This window comes from Sciurus vulgaris (assembly GCF_902686455.1).
Source record: "Sciurus vulgaris genome assembly, chromosome: 14".
Lineage (NCBI taxonomy): Eukaryota > Metazoa > Chordata > Mammalia > Rodentia > Sciuridae > Sciurus > Sciurus vulgaris.
The window spans coordinates 64,699,957-64,717,557 of NC_136475.1; the positions used below are offsets into that span (position 1 = coordinate 64,699,957).

The 17,601-nt window shown below is 38.4% G+C and overlaps 1 long non-coding RNA gene across 1 annotated transcript in view; it reads right to left on the reverse strand.

Moving 5' to 3' along the window:
- The window catches only part of LOC306643661, a 68,376-nt gene that overhangs the window by 1,741 nt on the left and 49,034 nt on the right, over positions 1-17,601 (reverse strand). The window lies entirely within an intron of this gene.

A 17,601-nucleotide genomic window follows, 5' to 3' on the forward strand; every position in this document is an offset into this window, starting at 1 on the left:
TTCACCACCTCTGCTATGGAGGCAGTGCAAAATAGGATGCTGAGATGCAGGCTTCCCTTGAAAAGTGGCACGAGAATGCCAAAGAGGATGCTGACCCCTTCCCCATCTAGGCAGATCTAAGTTTCACGTGCAAAGGCTTTTCTACCAGCACATTGAGCTGATTAAGAGCCTCTTAGGAGAAATGCAAATCAAAACTACCCTAAGATTCCATCTCACCCCAATTAGAATGGCGATTATCAAGAATACTAGCAACAATGGGTATTGGCGAGGATGTGGGGAAAAAGGTACACTCATACATTGCTGGTGGGGCTGCAAATTTGTGCAGCCAATCTGGAAAGCAGTGTGGAGATTCCTCAGAAAACTTGGAATGGAATCACCCTTTGACCCAGCTATCCCACTACTTGGCCTATACCCAAAGGACTTAAAATCAGCATACTGCAGAGATACAGCCACAACAATGTTCATAGCTGCCCAATTCACAATAGCCATTGTGGAACCAACCTAGATGCCCTTCAATTGATGAATGGATAAAGAAACTGTGGTATATATATACCATGGAATGTTACTCAGCCATAAAAAATAATAAAATTATGGCATTTGCAGGCAAATGGATGAAATTGGAGAATATCATGCTAAGTGAGATAAGCCAATCTCAAAAAACCAAAGGATGAATGATCTTGCTGATAAGTGGATGATGACACATAATGGGGGTAGGAGGGGGGCAAGAATGGAGGAAGGAGGGACTGTATAGAGGGAAAAGAGAGGTGGGAGGGGTGGGGAGGGAAGAAAAAAATAACAGAATGAATCAAAACTATTACCCTAGGTAAATGTATGATTACACAAATGGTATTCCTCTACTTCATGTACAAACAAACAAGATGTGTCCCATTTGTTTACAATAAAAATAAATTTTTAAAAAGAGCCTCTTAGGAGAGTGGTACAGAAGAAGCTCTAGGGATACATTGCCTGGATTCAAATCCTGGTCCTTCAGCTAACTAGTATTGTTGCCTTGAGCAAGTCACTGAGCTGCCCTGGGCTTCAGTTTCCTCGTCTAGACACAGGGCTAATGACAGTACCCACCTCATCACCTTGTCATAGAGGCCAGTGGACCAGTGTGTGAAGCATTTGGATCAGGGCCTGACACAGTGATAAATAACTGTGCCACATTAATCAGTATCACAATTAATACTACTAAACTGCAGACTCTTTGAGTTTATTGACTGTATATTTAAAATTTCCATATCACAGTGTCTAGCAGAGTACCTGGCACCCGTAGCAGTTCAGTGAGAAGGTTGAATCTGTGCATTGCCTTCTTCACCACAGCACATTTCCTAAGAATCAAACCTTAATAACTGACATTCAAATTTTATATTTCTAGTAACCAGTGTGTGTTAATAAAAGGTCAGGTTCAAAACATCAGATTGATGTTTTAGTCCAAAATGCTGGCATTCAAAGCTATTTTTCTGTTGAGAGAAAATACACACATAGACACATATTTATATGTATGATTTTTATGACAAACACCTATTTTAAAATTTCCATCTCTTTTTGGTTATCCAATGAGTGATCTACGATTACAGACTGGAAATTGATCCAGTGTCTGCATAGCAGTCCTTTTCCAAATGGGTAATACCTTGGGATACTAGGGTACCCTGCTTTACATGCCTCCCATCAGCACTGAGTACCTTATTACATTCTATGCAGTTTACTTATGTATTATGTTTGTTATTTACTATCTGCTTGCCCCCAGCTAGAATATAAACTACATAAGAGCAGGAGTCTTTCTTTCACCAATATATTCCAAGTGCTTAGAATAGTACTGGCTTTAATAGTGTTGAGATAACATAAGTAAATATTGCCTAAATGAATAATCTGATCTCATATGCTTAGTCATCTATCTATCTGTCAATCACTATCTATCTATCCCTACCTCAATATAGAAAAATACTCTAAATTTGAAGGCACAGGTTTTCCTGGGGGTCTTCAATGGGTTCTATTGCTTCTATTCCTCATTATCATGTAGATTCCTGATTCTCATTTAGTAAGATTATGCTTTCTTTGATGAAAGTGAGTTTAGATGGTACTAATATTTGATCCTTAACATAATCAACATAATCAAAATACTGACAGGGCATTAGAACATAGTGTATTTGAGAAGAGAGGATAATTGTTCAAAGAATTCTATGTCAGTGTCACATAAACGTACAGATCTTTCCTTTCTGAGAGAAGCCTTAGAATGTATTCCCTTCAACTGGGGAAGCTCCTGTGTAAGGCACTCACGAAACCTCTTGACTCTTTAAGGTGGCATCATTTCAATCCATTTGCAATGAGCCTAGCTTGTAGAGGGCATGTTTGAACTTTGTGGACCTGAACATTGAAAAGAGAGTTTGAAAAGTAGGCTGAGTTGAATTTCCTAGTGCCCGGCATTGTTTAAATGAAAGCAATTCACTGATAAGATGGATAAATTTTTCTTTGAATTTCTTCAAATTAAATATTTCAAAGTGTTTGAAATAGGTATTCTCTTTCCTAAATTCACTGGTGATTTCATCTTCTTAGGAGATACTAATAATCTATCCAGTGTGCTGCTGAATTTCTGTACAAATACCACCGTAATTTGGAACCTTCTCTGAATTCAAGCAATTCACTTTTATTCCTATTTTCAGACACTTAATCCAGGTGAGGGAACTATTCCCTAAGAAACTAGGAAGTTAGGAAGGCTTGTGATTTTACTTAATGATTTATAGTGCAGTAAACACAAATCTATTATTTAGCAGGGTCCACAAGCTAACGGTTTTCTGCATGTTGATCTTAATCGTTTATTATTAATTAATTAATTAATTATTGTAATGCAGAAAATTGAACTCAGGGTATCATTCATGGTAGACAAGTGTTCTATCACTGGGCTACATACCTATTCTTCATTTATTAATGTTTTAAATAAAAAGCTTTATTAATATGGTTAAACAGAAGTTTTTACAGACTTGTTTGTTACAAATGGTTCAAAGTCTTGAGGAAAAGAGACACTATTAAATTTACTAGTCCATGGCACAGAGTAGAATCTCTTAATATGCACAAAAGAAAAGAGACAATTAGAATGGATGCCTTCTTCTCAAAGATCATTTTCTTGGGAGTTAACACTTTGTTATCGTGTGACAGTAGGACTGGAGAGTGCAGGGGGAGACTTGGATCCAGAAGACTGGTAAAAGGGACAGAGAGTTGGCAGTGTATACCCAGTGACTTGGGGATCTTCAGGGAAGTGGGACCAGCTAAGGTACTTTTTTTCCAGAACACTCTGCTTCTAGAACATTTTAAAAAATTCCAATATCACAAAGTCAACAAGGATTTGTAAAGTCAGAGAAAAGGGAATGTGTTTCCATGAGGCATGGGGGGGCTATAGTATGGAGAAGAGCCACACTTTTTTCTTCTGATTTGGTCCCATAACTTCTCTGAAATGACCAAGATAACTGAACTCTCAGGATCAACCTGGGATGTGGGTGTGGCTTTTAAATTTTTTTTCATTAAAAAAAATTTTTATAAGGGAAGCTAAGGGATGGAATGCCACTGTTCCCCGTTTGTGATGCGACCACTTTCAAAGCACAAAGCAGCATGTTTCCCAAGTGTTTCATACTCCCTTCCCAAAACTAAAGCTCTTTGCTCCATAACAAGAAATAAAATGTTTCAAATGACAATAGGTCTGAGTGAATGAAAGTGAGCAATGCTGATTTGAAACAGACCAACGGCCTCTCTCAAAAGAGAAGTAGAAAGGGTGGCTGGATGTGAACTTGCAGACTTAGGGTTTGCCTGGGGTCTGCATGTTTATCTGCAAAAAATCTCCTTAAAATTTTCTGTTGCTATGGAAGAAAATTATAATTGAGAACATAAAAGCAATCTTATCTTGCAGATTCCCTCTTCCTGGCAGAACGAGACACAATCATTTTGCAAAAATGATAATGCTAGTTTTGCTGTAAGATATAGGAAAACAGTAAAATGTTTGCTTCAAAAAATAGATTTTATCATGGAGAAGAAAATAAAATCTAACAACACTAGCCTGGATTATACACAACATGTCCCAAAGTAACTGAAGTTACTCTCTCACAGAGAAACCAAAGCATAGAACAGGTAAATAAATCCTCGTCCAAGGCCCGAGAGGCTGCACCTTGTTCTCTGAGGCTGCAGAGGCGGAGGCCAGGATGACTCATCATGACCCTTTCTGCTTTCTCCAACTTCTTTGTTTTCTTTAGCCCAAGCCTCTGAGTCTCTGGTCCTACACCTCCCACAGGTCTTTGGTCTCTGTTCCTGAATGAGTAGGTCTGTTCATACAGAATTTGCACATTTAGAATTCTTTGGTTATTTTTACCTCTGACTGATGTGACCTAAAGATAATTCATTTCCAAGAATCACTTCCTTTTCCTGGACGTGAGCTATTTACTGATTGTCATTTAATGCTCTATGAAAGGCAATTTGTGTATTGGTAGCCTGAGGTAAATAACAACATTAAATACCTCTTATAATTGATTGCATAATTCTCTTCCTAAAAAAAAAAAAACAACAAAACACCCATGTCTGTAGTTTTTCAGTGTTAAAAATGCCATTAGTAAACCATAAAACAAATAACCTCAGTTTCTTACCACCCTTTAAAATACATATTTCATCTGCAAGGTATTGTTACACAGAAACATGGGCTATTGGGATTGGATTGGATTTTTTCACCTGGGTAGCCTCATTCCCTCACACAGGTGGCTAGTTCTTCAGGTAAATGGTGTATTCCTGTGATCACAACATGAATAGTTACTTACTGGGTATCAATGATTCTGTTAAGTCCTTCACATACACAATCCCATTTAGTTCCTACTAGAATCTTAAGAGAGAACTAAAGCTTGGAGTGGTAAGTTCCATGACTATGTTGAAACTGGTCTCTGAATGGAAGTCACTGACACAAAAAAGAACCTGATCTTAACTTTTTGCTTTGACAATAACCCTGAACATTGTCATCTCTGTTAGCTTTGACTCATGGATTCACGATTACCTAGGGTAGCCCTTTCTCTCTTTGAGGGTTAGAATTCCTCATTTTGCACTGATGTTGATGGACCTTAACATCTACCCATTGGCTCTAGTTGTCTCCTTGGGGCCTCTACCCTCTTCCAAATTTATTGCCCTGCCCAGAGTGGCACAGAGTGATGAATCCTAATAATATCAAACCACCTGTGGTGGTGCATACCTATAATCCCAGCTACTTGGGAAACTAAGGCAGGAGGATTGCAAGTTCAAGCTAGCCTCAGCAACTTAGTGAGACCCTGTCTCCAAAAATATTTTAAAAAAGCGGGGGGACAGGAGGATATAGCTCAGTAGTAGAGTGTCCATGGGTTAAAAAAAAAGAAGAAAGAAAGAAAATGACATCAACCTAATGCTTAGAAACATACTAGTCACTACTAACAATTAGTCTGCAGTCTTTTCTGATTCTAGCCTGATACCAGCTTCAAAGTACACTATGGGCTACCTATTTCTCTTGTTGAGAAAGCTGAGGCTTTTATTATTCAACTTAATTTCTCAGTAAGCAGTCACCAAGCTTTCTGGACCTGAAAAGGTTTACTAAACTCTCTCTCTTTTTCTGAGTGCATACAACTGGAAGTGGAAGAGGGGATAGGAACAAGTCAGATCCAATTTTAAAGGGATGTGTTTCATATAATACAAGGTTACTTGTTGAGATACCTGCTATCTTGTATTTTGCCTTTAGATTTTGGCCTTTATGCCACCAGGAGTTTAAGTCTTGAAGAGAAAGCTGCTTATAATAAATTCTATCTAATATATTGATTTTATTATATTTTACTAATTATTGTTACGTTGAAAACCAATTTCTTTTCAATTATAGTCTAAAACTAGAGGATTTAGGTTTTCTTACTTTTTCCTCTTTTATGCTTATTTTATTCTTTTCCTGTAACTTTCATTGCTAAGTTAAATATCATTCTATTTTATAGAGTGAAGTTTGTGCATTTCAGTTTCATGACTCGTTAAGAACATTGATGATAACAGATCATTTCCAGTAATTTATGCCAGCAAGGAACATTCTAGAATCTATTATTTACTATAAATTTTAATGAAGAGTCCTAACTGCTGCATATCTTTCAAAAAAGCAATAGTGCATCAATGTGGGATACACTATTGTGCCTTCTTCTCTTAAAAGTTGCCTGAAATATACCCTTGTAATGAGCCAAACACAGCTGAAATAAAATCATTTTTTGTTCCAGAGATTAGAAGACAGAAAGAGGTTTCAAGATGGCGGCCTAGAGGGTGGCTGCCTTTCATGTTGCTCCAGGACTCAGGATTCAAAAGAGGAGATATTGAGACACTTGGGACCAACTCAAAGCAGCCAGGTGACTCTCACCCGTTGGGAAGGTGTCCCGGATGGGACGGTGGTCCCGAAACGCAGGAAACTTTGTGAAGTAGAGCTGCCGGCGAGACGCCCCTCCCCCCACTGGAGCAGTGAACTTGGACAACTGGGAGCCCCGTAAAGGAGGCCGGTCGGCACAGCGCTGGGACTCGGAGCAACCACTGGGGCTCCGGCGGCTGCCCAGAGGAGGAGTGGCGAGCAGAGCTGTGTGGACTCAGGACACCGGGGCCTGCCCTGAGGAGGAGGAGGAGGAGCGTGGCCACTTGGATTCGGAGTGACTGCACCAGAGCTACAGGCGGTTGCCAGAGGAGAAGCCGCGCGGCGAGCAGTTTGGACTCAGAACGACTGCTTCTGAACACCCGGGCCTGCCCTGAGGAAGACGAGGAAGAGGAGCACGGCTGCTTGGATTCAGAGTGACTACACCAGAGCTACAGGCGGTTGCCAGAGGAGGGGCTGCCTGGCGAGCTGTTTGGACTCAGACCACTTCTGAACACCGGGGCCTGCCCGGAGGAGTAGGAGGAGGAGGAGGAGGAGCGCGGCGGGTCGTGTGGACTCACAGTGACTGCATTAGCGCTCCAGGCGGCTGCTCAGAGGAGAAGGCGAGTGGTGAGTTGTTTGGACTTAAAGTGACAGCGCCAAAACACAGAGGGGCTGCCTGGAGGAGAAGCGCGGTGGGTCGCTTGGTCTTGAGTGGCCGCACCAGAGCTCCGGGCGGTTGCCCAGAGGACGCGTGCAGCGGGTCACGTGGATTCAGAGCCACTCAGAGCGACCGCTCCTGAACACCCGAGGGGTTATTTGGAGAAGGAGGAGGAACGGGGAGAGTCACTTCGACTCGGAGTGATTGATTGCCCAGGGCTACGGGTGGTTGGTGGGTGGAGGAGGCACCCAGTGAGTTTCATGGACTCCTAGTGACCGCACCGGAATACTGGGCGGCAGTGTGGAGGATGAGGCGTGTGGCGGGTCTCTGGGACTCAGAGCGATTGTATGGGGCCCCACGTGGCTGCTCAGAGGAGGGGCCGCATAGCCAGGCGATTAGGTGCAGAGCAGGGTCCCAGGATCTAGGCAGCTTCTTGGTGGAAGAGCCGCACAGAGAAAGGCTTAGGGCGGAGCGAAGGTTCCAGGCCTGTGGGCAGATTCTCTGAGGAGGGGCAGCCTAAGGAGATTCATCTGCGAAGGGTGAGGCTCCCAGGCCCAGGAGGTAGGGCCGGGCCCCTGGGAACTTTGCAGAGGAAGGCAGCCCAGCCCAGGTGGTAGCTGTAAATTGAGGGGAACCTCTAGGAGGGAACTGACCAGCGACACCTCCCCACCGGGTAAGTCTTCCCTGCCGGGTGATGTTTCCCCACAAGGACGGTAAAACCAGAGACTCAGGCCCAAACAGGCCTTGCCTCAGCCCGCAGCCTAGTTCCCCTTTGGATGACCATTGGTCAACAAGTGGAGGCACCTCTGCCCACTAGCAGGGATTATACCCCACCTGAAGGCCACCACTCCTAGAGAGGCAGCTTCCTTGTGGAGCACCGCATTATCAACTTCCTCCAAGGCTTCAGCCTACTGAAGGCTAAGGGGGGATATATATAGAAATCTTCAGGGACATTGTAAGTCAATAGAGGAAATCTGCAATATCTCAGCGGTCCACTGATACCTGAACAATATGAGAAAACAAGGAAAGAAAATGCTGCAAACAAATCTAGATGTTACATCAATAAAACCCAATGACAGCATGCCAGAAGAAATGACAGAAAAGGAGTTCAGAATGTACATAATTAAAATGATCAGAGAAGCAAACGATGAGATGAAAGAGCAAATGCATGCACTGAATGATGAGATGAAAGAGCAAATGCAGGCATTGAATGATCGTACCAATTGACAATTAAAAGAGCAAATACAGGAAGCAAAAGATCATTTCAATAAAGAGATAGAGATATTGAAAAAAACCAAACAGAAATCCTTGACATGAAGGAAACAATAAACCAAATTAACTCCATAGAAAGCATATTCAATAGGATAGAACACCTGGAAGACAGAACCTCAGACACTGAAGACAAAATATTTAACCTTGAAAACAAAGTTGAACAAACAGAGAAGATGGTAAGAAATCATGAACAGGATCTACAAGAACTATGGGATATCATGAAAAGGCCAAATTTAAGAATTATTGGGATTGAGGAAGGCCTAGAGAAACAAGCCAAAGGAATGAACAATTTATTCAATGAAATAATATCAGAAAATTTCCCAAATCTGAAGAATGAAATGGAAAATCAAGTTCAAGAGGCTTATAGGCCTCCAAATACACAAAATTACAACAGATCCACACCAAGGCACATTATAATGAAAATACCTAACATACAAAATAAAGACAGAATTTTAAAGGCTGTGAGAGAAAAGAACCAAATTACATTCAGGGGGAAACCAATATGGATATCAGCAGATTTTTCAATCCAGACCCTAAAAGCTAGAAGGGCCTGGAACAACATTTTCAAGCCCTGAAAGAAAATGGATGCCAACCAAGAATATTATACCCAGCAATACTTACCTTCAAATTTAACGATGAAATAAAATCCTTCCATGATAAACAAAGGCTAAAAGAATTTACAAAAAGAAAGCCAGCATTGCAGAACATTCTCAGCAAAATATTCCATGAGGAAGAGATGAAAAACAAAGAAGCAAATCAGCAAAGGGAGGAATTATCCTAAAGGAATTGTCAAATAAAGGAGGAAATAAGTTATGTCAAACAAATAAATAAATAAAATTTTAAAAATGAACCAAATGACTGGGAAACCAAATCATATCTCTATAATAACCCTGAATGTTAATGGCCTGAATTCATCAATCAAAAGACATAGACTGGCAGACTGGATTAAAAAGAAAGATCCAACAATATGTTGCCTGCAAGAGACTCACCTCATAGAAAAAGATACCCATAGACTAAAGGTGAAAGGATGGAGAAAAACATACCATGCACATGGAGTCAGCAAAAAAGCTAGAGTATCCATCCTCATTTCAGATAATGTGGACTTCAAGCCAAAGTTAGTCAGAAGGGATAAAGAAGGTCATTTCATACTGCTTAAGGGAAGTATAAATCAGCAAGATATAACAATCATAAACATCTATGCCCCAAACAGTGGCTCATCCATGTATGTCAAACAAATCCTTCTCAATTTCAGACACCAAATAGACCATAACACAATAATACTAGGTGATTTTAACACGCCTCTCTCACCACTGTACAGATCTTCCAGACAAAAATTGACAAAGAAACCATAGATCTCAATAACACAATCAATAATTTCAACTTTACGGACATTTATAGAATATACCATCCAACCAAGAGCGAATACACTTTCTTCTCAGCAGCACATGGATCCTTCTCTAAAATAGACCATATATTATGCCACAAAGCTAATGTTAGCAAATACAAGAAGATAGAGACACTACCATGTATTCTATCAGATCATAATGGATTGAAGTTAGAAATAAATGAAAGAGTAAAACACAGAAACTATTCCAACATCTGGAGATTAAACAATATGCTATTATATGATGAATGGATAACAGAAGATATTAGGAAGGAAATTATAAAATTCTTAGAGGTAAATGAGAACAAAGAAACATCATATCAAAATCTCTGGGACACTATGAAAGCAGTACTTAGAGCGAAATTTATTTCATGGAGCGCATTTAATAAAAGAAGTAAAACTCAACAAATAAATGACCTAACACTACAGCTCAAAGCCCTAGAAAAAGAAGAACAGACAAGCACCAAAAGTAGTAGAAGAAAGGAAATAGTTAAACTCAGAGCTGAAATCAATGAAATTGAAACAAAAGAAACAATACAAAAAATTGACAAAATAAATAGTTGGTTCTTCGAAAAAATAAACAAAATTGATAAACCTTTAGCCACACTAACAAAGAGAAGACGAGAGAAAACCCAAATCACTAAAATTCGGAATGAACAAGGAAATATCACAACAGACAGGATTGAAATACAAAACATAATTAGAAGCTATTTTGAAAATCTATACTCCAACAAAATAGAAAATTTCGAAGACATCAACAGGTTTCTAGAGACTTATGAATTGCCTAAACTGAACGAGGAGGACATAAACAATTTAAATAGACCAATTTCAAGTACTGAAATAGAAGAAGTCATCAAAAGCCTACCAACAAAGAAAAGTCCGGGACCAGATGGGTTCTCAGCCGAGTTCTACAAAACCTTTAAAGAAGAGCTCATTCCAATACTTCTCAAAGTATTCCATAAAATAGAAGAGGAGGGAACCCTCCCAAACTCATTCTATGAAGCCAATATCACCCTGATACGTAAACCAGACAGTGACTCATCAAGGAAAGAAAATTTCAGACCAATATCCTTAATGAACATCGATGCAAAAATTCTCAACAAAATTTTAGCAACTCGCATACAAAAACACATTAAAAAGATAGTGCACCATGATCAAGTTGGTTTCATCCCAGGGATGCAAGGTTGGTTCAACATCAGGAAATCAATAAACGTAATTCACCATATTAATAGACTTAAAGTCAAGAATCACATGATTATTTCAATAGATGCAGAAAAAGCATTTGATAAAATACAGCACCCCTTCATGCTCAAAACACTAGAAAAAATAGGGATAGTGGGAACATTCCTTAACAGTGTAAAGGTCATTTATGCTAAGCCCATGGCTAATATCATTCTAAATGGTGAAAAACTGAAAGCATTCCCCCTAAAAACTGGAACAAGGCAGGGATGCCCTCTTTTACCACTTCTATTCAACATCGTTCTTGAGACTCTAGCCAGAGCAATTAGACAAACCAAAGAGATTAAAGGGATACGAATTGGAAAAGAAGAACTCAAACTATCCCTGTTCGCTGATGACATGATTATATATTTAGAGGAACCTGGAAATTCCACCAGAAAACTCTTAGAACTCATAAGTGAATTCAGTAAAGTAGCAGGTTACAAGATCAATGCCCATAAATCCAACGCATTTTTATACATAAGTGATGAATCTTCAGAAAGAGAAATTAGGAAAACTACCCCATTCACAATAGCCTCGAAAAAAATAAAATACTTGGGAATCAATCTCACAAAAGAGGTGAAAGACCTCTACAATGAGAACTATACAACACTAAAGAAAGAAATTAAAGAACACCTTAGAAGATGGAAAGATCTTCCATGTTCTTGGATAGGAAGAATTAATATTGTCAAAATGGCCATACTACCTAAAGTGCTATACAAATTCAATGCAATTCCAATTAAAATCCCAATGACGTACCTTACAGAAATAGAGCAAGCAATCATGAAATTCATCTGGAAGAATAAGAAACCCAGAATAGCTAAAGCAATCCTTAGCAGGAAGAGTGAAACAGGGGGTATTGCAATACCAGATCTTCAACTCTACTACAAAGCAATAGTAACAAAAACGGCATGGTATTGGTACCAAAATAGAAAGGTAGATCAATGGTACAGAATAGAGGGCACGGACACAAACCAAAATAAATACAACTTTCTCATACTAGACAAAAGTGCCAACAATATGCAATGGAGAAAAGATAGCCTCTTCAACAAATGGTGCTGGGAGAATTGGAAATCCATATGCAACAGAATGAAACTAAACCCATATCTCTCACCATGCATGAAACTAAACTCAAAATGGATTAAGGACCTCGGAATCAGACCAGAGACCCTGCAGATTATAGAAGAAAAAGTAGGTCCAAATCTTCACCTTGTTGGTCTAGGATCAGATTTCCTTAACAGGACTCCCATAGCACAAGAAATAAAAGCTAGAATCAACCACTGGGATAGATTCAAACTAAAAAGCTTTCTCTCAGCAAAGGAAACTATCAGCAATGCAAAGAAAGAGCCTACAGAGTGGGAGAATATCTTTGCCAATCATACTTCAGATAGAGCACTAATCTCCAGAATGTATAAAGAACTCAAAAAACTCTACTCCAAGAATTCAAATAATCCAGTCGACAAATGGGCTAAGGAAATGAATAGACACTTCACAGAAGATCTACAAGCAATCAACAAACATATGGAAAAATGTTCAACATCTTTAGTAATAAGAGAAATGCAAATCAAAACCACCCTAAGATTCCATCTCACCCCAATTAGAATGGCGATTATCAAGAATACGAGCAACAACAGGTGTTGGCGAGGATGTGGGGAGAAAGGTACACTCATACATTGCTGGTGGGGCTGCAAATTAGTGCAGCCACTCTGGAAAGCAGTGTGGAGATTCCTTAGAAAACTTGGAATGGACCCTCCATTTGACCCAGCTATCCCACTCCTTGGCCTATACCCAAAGGACTTAAAATCAGCATACTACAGAGATACAGCCACATCAACGTTCATAGCTGCTCAATTCACAATAGCCAGACTGTGGAACCAACCTAGATGCCCTTCAATTGATGAGTGGATAAAGAAATTCTGATATATATATATACAATGGAATATTACTCAGCCATGAAGAATGATAAAATTATGGCCTTTGCAGGCAAATGGATGAAATTGGAGAATATCATGCTAAGTGAGATAAGCCAATCTCAAAAAGCCAAAGGACAAAGATATCGCTAATAAGTGGATGATGACACAGAATGGGGGGGAGGGAAGGGTTAGTGTTAGGGTTAGAGTTAGGGTTAGGGAGGGGGACAAGTATGGAGGAAGGAAGTACTGTATAGAGGGTAAAGATTGGTGGGAGGGGTGGGGGCAAGGGAAACAATAACAGAATGAATCAAACAACATTTCTCTATGTAAATTTATGATTACACAAATGGTATGCCTTTATGCCATGTACAAGCAGAGAAACAACATGTATCCCATTTGTTTACAATAAAAAAAAAGTAAAACACTGTAAAAAGTAAGAAGAAAGCTGAATGACAGTAGAGAAAAGTCATGATATGTTTCAGACTAAAAGTTAATATAGTTAGTATTCAAAGAACAGTTACTAAGGAATGAATACCCTGGTCTTCCTAACGGCAAAATGGGCAAGAACCAGCAAGTGAAAAAAAGGAAAACTGATCAATAAACATGTGGAAATTATATTCAATATAAAAATACAAATATGGATACAGTAATTTTTGCAACTTTTGCCTAGGTGATCAAAAACTTAAAGCAAACTAATAAGCACTGCTGACAATGATGTGGCAAAAGGGACCACCGTTGTGGGTACAAATTATTACACATCAACTGAGACTTCCTAGATTTTCATGCCTAGGATTAACATTGGCCAAATGCATAAGGATAGGTTTAGAAGTGTGCTAAGCCCTGTAGTATTTATAACAGTTGACAATGCAAGGCACCAAGGTGTCCAACTATCCAGTATTAGTTGAAGAGATTGTGGCAAATCCATGTAACTAAGACAATCAATTAAAATGGACTTGTGAACTTCATTCATCTGGGCAGACTCCCATCATTTATTAAATAAAAGGGAAGTTGCAAAACTAAAAAAAAAAAAAAAAAAAAAAAAAGAAAAGAAGAGAGAAAAATATTCATTTACCTAAATAAAATATTTCATTGAACATGTCACCTTGAAGCTTATTTTATTTTATTTTTTTGTAGTCCTGGGGATTAAACCAGGGCTTCATACATCCTGGGGCGCTCTACCACTAAACTACAACTTGAAGCTTAATGTCCTTTGGAGGTAAAGTTTACATATGAAGAAATGAATGCATCTTCAGTGTACAATTAGATGAGTTTAGCTCTATGCATACTCTTGTCTGACCACAACTGCAAGCAAGATGCTGAACATTTCTGCTCCTTTGTGCTAATTTTCAAGTAATCCCTAAACCAGTAACATTCATTGCTCTGTTCTCAATCACTGTAAATGGATTTCAAATTACTTTGACTGCCATAAATGGAATTATGTAATTGTATGTCTGGGTTTTTTTGCTAAAAATAAAGATTTGAGATTCATTCACATTATCAGTAATTAAGCAACATTCTAAATATTATTTTATTGTAAAAAATACCATAATTTGTTCATCCAGACTCCTTTTAATAGATATGTGAACTGTTTTGAGTTTTTGATTAATATGTAAAGAGGTGCTTGAGCAAGTCTTTTTTTGTTGTATTGGTGATTGAACCCAGAGATGTTCTTCTACTGAGCTACATTCCCAGCCATCTTTATTTTTTGAGACAGGGTCTCACTAAATTGCTGAGTGTCTTGGTACGTTACCGAGGCTGGCTTTGAATTTGTGATTTTCCTTCCCTAGCCTCTTGAGTACCTAGAATTACAGGTACAGGGTGGCACTACTGCACCTGGCTTGAGTTAATCTTTTTGAACATACATAGTTTCATTTCTCCTAGGGAAATATGTAGATATAAAATTGCTATGTCATAGGTAGGTGAATACTTAACCTCACAAGTAACTGCCAAACTTGACTTTGTAAGAAATTGTCAAACCTGACGCCTCTTTATTACTCTAATAATTCGAGGACTTCCCAGCTGAATCCTAAAGACTGCCTTTGTTGTGGCGGTTTTTCTTTCCTTAATTAATAGCTTCCAATTTGACTTCCAATTCTTTGAGTTAGTCTAAAAATAGGTTCAATGTCATTGAAGTGCTATTACATAAGAGTCTTAAATTTTAATTCAAATAAAGGGTAAAATACCATAAATATTTTTGATGTGCTTATGGAATATGTTGCATATCCTCAGAGAAAATGTCAGGTTAAGATAAAATCTGTAGGAAGCTGTTCTAGGTCTCTCTATCTTAGTGATAAATATCAGAAGGGGTCCAGCAGGTGGAGGTTTTCAGATAGAAGAGTTCCCAGGGCTTTATGGAGAGTGATCGATCCATGGTGAGTCCAGAAGGCCAGCATTTCCTTTGTGTTTAGCAGTTCCTTACATTTCTTTATGTTCTCAAATAATATATTGCTTAAATTTGCATTTTTTGACATTTGTATGAAAGGAAACATATTGTAAGTATTTTAAGACTCACTCTGTTCACTTTTTATATTAGATTTATTCATGTTGATGCATATAGCTACAGTTTGTTCATTTATTCTTTGAACATTTGGTAGTTTATTCATTTCTACTTTTGGTAAAAAATTTTTGAGTTGTTTCTAGTTTTGGTTTACTTCATTATTAAAAACAATGCTGTTCTAAATATGTTTGTTTGTATTTCCTGATTAATATATGCAAAACTTTCTCTAGACTAATCTTGGGAGTAGAAATTGATGGATTTTAGGATATGTGGATTCTAATTAGGTAGGTAATACTAAGTTGTTTTGCAAAGTAGCTCCCTACACTCTCAACAATGGTATGCAAAAATCCTCTTTGTGTCAGCACTTTGTATTTTTTGGGTATTTAATTTTGCCATTTTGGTTGATTTAAAAGGAAATCCTGTGGTCTGATACACATTTCTCTGATAACTAGTGAGTGTAGTGCCTTTCTATATTTGCCATTTTTGTTTCTGCTTCTGTGAAGTGTCTGCTTGCCTTTTGCCCATTTTTTTTCTAGTAGGTTTTCCTTTTTAAAAAAATTTGTAATTTTTCTTTTTTACCTTTTTTGTAGATTATGTATTTGGCAATTGACTTCTCAGCCTTAATTCTGAAGTAGTTGAATGTATCCATGGGGCCTATGTTTCTTTGTCTTGTTAATAAATTCTTCCTTATCTGGAGTTCATAAAGAAATTCACCTACATTTTCTTCTAAAATATTTTCAAGTTTTACTCTTCTTATTTATGCCCTTCAATTTTATTTTTTTCCCATTTGAAAAATCATCTGCTCCTGCACAGTTTCTCTCCTGGTCCTTCCTACCTCTGCCTCATCTCTGTCATGGAAGCCTTGTACAGTCTCATAATTCTGTTCATGGGTTCTTTCTCACTTCTCTTAATCTCTTTCCTCTTTCTATGACAACACCACAAAATCACTTGGGGTTGTAAAATTCTCGAAGCAATATCTAACTAAATAGCTTCTTTAAAAATCGTCCCCTTTTGTACTCTGTAAAAGTTTGCACAAAATTGCAACTGTTTGTTCTTTGAGCACTTGACATACTTGCCTGTACAAGTTTATATGAAGAAGCTTAACTACTGATTAATTCATTTCACAAAAGGAATTTTCAGGTTGGTAGAACATTACCCATAATGTAATGTTCTTCTGTTACTTCATTCTCTGTTGTATCTGTAGTTGTATTCTTATTTTAATCACATTTTTGTTTATTGGTCCTTTCCCTTTCTCTCTTTTTAAAATTAGTATTGCAAGGATGATTATCAATTTAATATTCTTTTTGAAAACTGACTTTTGACTTATTGCATTTTCTCCATGATCTTTTTATTGTCCACTTAGTGTTTGTTGTTGTTCTTACTTCATTATTTGGCTTTCTTTTTGCTTATTTACATTGCTTTTCCCCAAGGTTTTAAGTTGAAAGCTTAGACTATTAAATTTTAGACTTTCACACTAAGTAGTAAAAGCATCTTTGGCTATTAATTTATCTCAAAGTACTATTTTAGGTGTATCCACAAGTTACACTCTGTGAGAATTTTCCTCTTTAGTTGTATTTTACAGCTTCCTCTGTGAGTATTTTGATTTTTAATTCATTTTAGACAAGCAGCACAGGGACTTTGTGTGTCTACTATGTGCAAGGGTCTTTTCTAGACCCTTGGGATATAGCAAGTAGAAAGGCCTCTATGGTAGTGAAGTTGTTGTAACCTACCCCCAACCCTTGGATCACCTTTGAAGTCCCTTGCAGACTGTTTCCATACATGCAGACATTCCCCTGCATCTTTCTGCCAGGAACATTCTGTAGCTACAGAAGTAAACCTGGCTATATACATACATCAGTGTCCCAGGTGTGAGTGTCAACTAATGCAGTACGGGATGATTCTGAAGCACAGTCCCTTCTGTCCGCTGAGATTTCCCAGTGGGATGGGACTTTAGTTTCCCCAGTGGTAACCTGCTCAGTAACACACACTATGACTTTCCCCTCTTTTCTGTCTCACTGAACACTCACTGTGATTCTTGGTATCACCTTTTAAATGAACTACTTGCACACCCATCTTTAGTTCAGGTCTGCTCATTCTAGTAGGAGAGTGTACTAATAAAATATTTGACAAGGTGATAAGTGCTATGGAAAAACAGATCAAGGTAGAGAGTATTTGGAATGATAGGCAAGGGTTTGCAATTTTATATAGGGTGGTGTAGGTAGGTGTCATTGAGAATGTAACATTTGAGTGAAGATGAAGGAGGTGACAAGTTTACCAGTATGGTTCCTGGGG